The 5,695-nt window shown below is 38.9% G+C and overlaps 1 protein-coding gene across 6 annotated transcripts in view; it reads left to right on the top strand.

Annotated features, from left to right (window-relative positions):
- LOC107265709 (allatostatin-A receptor) overlaps positions 1-5,695 on the top strand; it is a 59,073-nt gene that overhangs the window by 29,959 nt on the left and 23,419 nt on the right. The window contains exon 6 of one of the 6 annotated variants that reach the window (XM_025082830.1): positions 2,030-2,219. The exons of the other annotated variants lie outside the window; for them this stretch is intronic. The gene's annotated coding sequence lies outside the window, so the exon portion shown is untranslated. Of the gene's footprint in view, positions 1-2,029; positions 2,220-5,695 lie in introns of those variants that run through there. 6 annotated transcript variants of the gene reach the window in all.

The following is a 5,695-nucleotide window of genomic DNA, read 5'->3' on the forward strand; positions in this document are numbered from 1 at the left end:
CCCCCAAAAAAAAAAAAAAAAAAAAAAAAAAAACACTACATTTTAACGAAATCTCGATCGTCGCATTTTTGTCGCTCTATACGTACCGTGATTGGCTGTCGATGTCGTCGATCGACTTGTGGGACGGTGCAGTCCAAAAAGGTAATCTAGCCTCTTAAAAAAAAAAATTTCGATAGACGTTCATAAATAATGAAGAATTTTGAAAAAAAGTAGATATGGACGATCGCTTCAAAAAAAATACTCTTTATTGTCACAAAATCTAAACCGACTAACATTGTTATGGTAGAATTGAAAAAAAAAAATATACCAGCTTAACATCAGCAACGCCACCCTCGTTCCTCGAGTCTCAAGGCAACAGCATTTGAACTACCCCTAAAATGCAAATAGGATCAGATAAGACGGTATTGAGTAACGAATTTGTGGAGGGATGATAGGGTAAACGAAAAAAAAAAGGGAAAATTCTCTGCAGCAGCATCGTTAGGTTCGTTCACTCGTTTGCTACGCGCATCGATATAAAAATCGGTAATTGGGGTATGGACGGTTGTCACGGAATAAAAATCGAGGAACAAAATTCTAATAAATTTTCTTCCCTTCCTCGAAATGGAAAATCGGTAGAATTCTTTACACGGCGCGTCGTATACGAACGTAACTATAATACATAATTCAGAGTGCCTTGTTACGGCAGCCAATAAAATAGCTTATATATTCAATGGTATTTCAAGAAAGAGAATTTATCTGCCCCTCCATCCATCTCATGGCTTTTCTACTCGACTTTGTTGACGTTTCAGAAAATCCCTATGCTCCTCCACAACCGCAATTCCATATCGAGCACGGTGCAAGTCTTAATGCTTTGTAAAATTTCCGCAAGCTGGTTTCCACAGCCCTTAGTTAGATACTCCAAATACTCGAACCCACCGCTATTTCAAGGATAACAGGGATAACCAAGGAGGGTCTGGCAGAACGCTTAATGATTATTACTAATTGTAAGATTAACGGCAAATAACAATCGATCTATAAGATATTATTGCCAATATATACCGTAATGGGTTCTGTGAACCCTAGATAAATTTTAACCCTTAAGACAATCTAGATTCAACCAAGTACCGATTACACTATCGATGCCACCCGACGGCAACTGCAGCAACTGTCAATAACGTAAAAATGCGTTTAGCGTACGTAACAATGTAACAATGTTAACGTGTAACAATGTTAACGTAAAAATGGCGTCTGTGAACCGTAGATAAATTTCAACCCTTAAGACAATCTAGATTCAACCAAGTACCGATTACACTATCGATGCCACCCGACGGCAACTGCAGCAACTGTCAATAACGTAAAAATGCGTTTAGCGTACGTAACAATGTAACAATGTTAACGTGTAACAATGTTAACGTAAAAATGGCGTCTGTGAACCGTAGATAAATTTCAACCCTTAAGACAATCTAGATTCAACCAAGTACCGATTACACTATCGATGCCACCCGACGGCAACTGCAGCAACTGTCAATAACGTAAAAATGCGTTTAGCGTACGTAACAATGTAACAATGTTAACGTGTAACAATGTTAACGTAAAAATGGCGTCTGTGAACCGTAGATAAATTTCAAACCTTAAGACAATCTAGATTCAACCAAGTACCGATTACACTATCGATGCCACCCGACGGCAACTGCAGCGACTGTCAATAACGTAAAAATGCGTTTCGCGAGTATCGTATAGCTGCATGACGTAATTGGGGGACTAAATAGGCTGACTGGCTGAGTAACCGAATCCCCGTATACATATTCAATTCAAGCTGTTACTCCGGAGGGTTGATATATATGTATCCAGACCCAGCCGGAGGCACGTTTAATATTAATGGTACAGTATATACAGGGTACACGTGTACATAAGTTTCCATGAGAACGACGAAAATAGCAAATATTTACGAAAACGTTCAGGAGTTATAATTAGAGCCTGTTTCGTAGAAACGCGAGAAAAAAATGTTCAAATGTCACTTTTTTATTTCCCATCCACCCCTCTGCCACAGGTTGCCAATCTGAAATACCGGCGGACACTTTATCAGGGATTAGCAAGTTCAAAGGCGTCCAATGGAAATGCAGCGGAACTGTTGGACTGTGTAAAAACCAAGCAACTAAATCCAAAGGGTAGGCTAGAAGTACAAGGCACTATAAGAATTTTTGATAAGGCTACTGATAAAGTACGGACGTCGTGGATCCTTCCCAGATCGATTCCTGGATGCTGGGTTCATTTAACAACGAACCCTGAGCAATGGACCTGTCCCTTGTGTGATGGATGAAAAATGAGGAGACCTGTAATGACGTAATAAAGTAGTTAGGGCGATGAACGAAAAGTTCTGATAGCCATCGAAAAACCGTAGCCAAGTTTAATAAACTTCACAAATTGGCGATTCCACGTGAAAGGAAAAGATATTTTCATTTCTAGTCTTTTTTCCTCCTGTACCTTTTTATCGAGCATCTTATATACTATATAATCTATCTAAGGGTCTGTTTGTCGTCGCTTCGTATTTATACGACCTACCTACGTACGTCTAATAAATCGCGGAACGTCAATCGATCTCGACGCGTATGAAAGCCAGCCTTAAGCTTACAAAGAATGCAATATAAAAAAGCTACATTTATATATATAGAATGGAGTTAATTAAGTCTGAATGAAAAACGTGAAAAAAAAAGGATATGAAAAATTCAATGAATTTGAGAACCCTCAATAATGTCGGATCTACTCGGAGAAATCGTAGGAAGCATTAATGATATAGCGACGGGAGAAATAATTTTACTGTAAATAATAAATCAGTGCACTGTATAGCTATTGATAATACGAATAACTATAGTCCGAAATAACTCGAGGGAAACGCCAATTAATAGCGACGCCTCCACGAACGGAAAGACTCGATTGATTATTGGCTGGGTAACGGATAGGTACCTAAGTAAATTTTGTATTAAGCCGAAGCGCATACAGTTAAACAATGTCCATCGATATTATTATCTGTTAAACGAGCAAATCTGCTTTGATAATCGGATTTGTCGATATCATCGGCTGATAATATTAATTACGATCATGCTCCTGTAATGGATGGTAGTTGACATATGTTTTCCTAAAAGCCTATGCAATTTATGCGTCAGGATATTTAGCCATGACACTCGCGGCGTACAAAGTAGATATGTAATTTCGTAGTCAGACTGTAGCATAGCCTTTTAGTATAGCTTATGTGAAAGAAATGTTTTGAAAGACATGAAACAAAAATTGAATTAGGAAGCAACGTTCATAATTTCTGATAATCATAGGAAAAAGTAATTACGATTGAGCATCCTACTGTAGCTAACATGTGAACGTCACTTTAGACACTCTCAAACATTTACCGGAACCTGAACTCCCGATGAGACTTGGCTCGAGCAGGATAGCTGACGTTACATGGGATACCACGCAAATGCAAAGTTATAATGTGAAATTCGAATCCCGGTGTGAACCGCCCTTAATGTATATTAACGTTCAAGAAATTATGCTGTAAGTACAACCCGCTTTCAGAATTGTTACCGAATAGTACATTAAACAAGTGTATTCGATGGGGTCAACCTTGCATGACCACGTGGGCCAAATTTGTAGCAGTGTAGAAATTTTTTATTTATTTTGTGCAATATATCGTATACGCTGTATCGATCTTTGCAATACGAAACTTCACGAAACTTAACGTGCGCTGTTTGGGTAATAATGTTATCGCATACTTAAGCAGGTAAGTAACTAAAATCGAAAGAAAATGTTCTAGAAGGTTCCGGAAAGTATGTTTACACGAGAAACAGTACGTGGCGCCATCTGTCGTGAATCGGTCGAATCTCAACGTACATTAACCAGAAATGTCGTACATGATTCTCTACCTCAAAGTCGTAATAACGAATGAAAAATCACGAGGAAACTGTACCTCGAAACTTTACAACTCGTCCGTCGCTTCGCGTCGATGCATATAAACTTGCCTTTCGTCGCCAGAAGCGACAAAGCTGCAGAGTCGCTAGATATAAACTGAAATAAAGTCTCTCATTAAAAAAATATTACAGCTCGCGTTTCTCTCCGGGGGATTCCCCGCTGTACGCTCTTTGCGACGGAATGTCAATTATGCGAACGAAGAAGGGAAAATAGAAGGAAAGAAGGAAAAGACGTCATTGCGCCATAACCTAGCGAGCGACTGTTTTAAAAGCTCGTCGGACTCGGGACGAAAAAAGGAGCAAAAGAAAAAGAATTTTCAAAAAAAGGAATAAAGAGTGATGAAATGAAAAAGACGTTTTTTATCAAAAAAAAAAAAAAATTCATTTTTTTCCGAACTAAAATTTACCCCACTTCTTAGTCGATTAACAACGTGAACGTCACAGATTATTCGGCTTATACAGACGTCGTGCGTCGCGACGACGATTCATAATGTAAATATGACCGAAATCTTTCTAAAATTTCTTTTTCTTCATATTTACTTTTCAGACACTTCAACCCCCTTTATCCGTAACCCGCGTCACCTAACCTACTAATCGTCTATCCTTTCTCCTCTATCGTCTCTTGCTCCTCCTTCACTCACGATCGCCTACGCTCTCCCTGGAACGTCTTATCCGCTATCGATTGCCTACGAAAGCGGAAAATACGCGGCGAGACGAGCAACCGATGTGGAAAACGCGAAACTCGAGTGCCACCTTTAATCGGCCTTAACTGGTAAACAAGTCGAGATCCTCTATATATATATACATACGTACACGCGATTAAATTCCATAGTACGTGGTATATACGTGTTTTAAGTACCAAAAGCACTAAACCCACGCAGACAGCAACATACACCACATACATACATACACCCCTATCTAACTCATCGTTCTAGTAATTGAACCAGGTGCCACTCAGAAAGCATGTAGGAAGATCCTTATCTGAAAGGAAAAAAAAAGCAATTTAGTCTGTGACAACCTAAACGAAATTCATCCCCCCTCCACCCCCCTTACCCATTCAGGTCAAATATTGCAAATACATAAGGATATCCGTAAAATGAATATTTGGAGTATAACAGTAATTTTCTGTGCTTCCCTCGCATAACAATTTTTTGTTATCTTAATATTTTTTTTTTTCCTTTTTTTTCTCTTCGCTACAAAGATAACCCATTGACCTTTTTATATCGTTGAACTCCGTTCCTTAAACGTTGCTACACCCGATAAATTCAGTATCCCTCGTGTTACCCAAACTTATGGCTCCACCTTCTGGAACCCATAGACCTATAATACTGTGGACCAACTCTCCCACAGTCCTGCGTATGGTGACGTCACACGGAAAGGGAATGTGACGTCGTAAGGATTCAGCCGTGAATACGTATTTGGGTCACAGACTAATCTGTGGTCAGAGATAGAACGCAAGAAGGATGGGTAGATAGTAGGTGGACTGTGGCGATTTGCCAGACGCGTGTATATACACATATGTTTCCGTACTTTTGTATATGTCAATTATGTGTATACATATGTATATACGTATCATGGGTGTATATCGTATCCGCAAGGACCTGTGTATTATGGACGTATTTATTGTAGCCTGTAACGGGACGCCAGGATTATTGATCCTTGCGACCAATGAGATTATCTGAACCCTTATAAAGAAATATTAACGGTTTGACGTTTTCAAAAAAAAAAAAAAAAAACAAAAAAAAAAAAAAAAAAAA

This window comes from Cephus cinctus, unplaced genomic scaffold, assembly GCF_000341935.2.
Source record: "Cephus cinctus unplaced genomic scaffold, Ccin1 Ccin1_scaffold0230, whole genome shotgun sequence".
NCBI lineage: Eukaryota > Metazoa > Arthropoda > Insecta > Hymenoptera > Cephidae > Cephus > Cephus cinctus.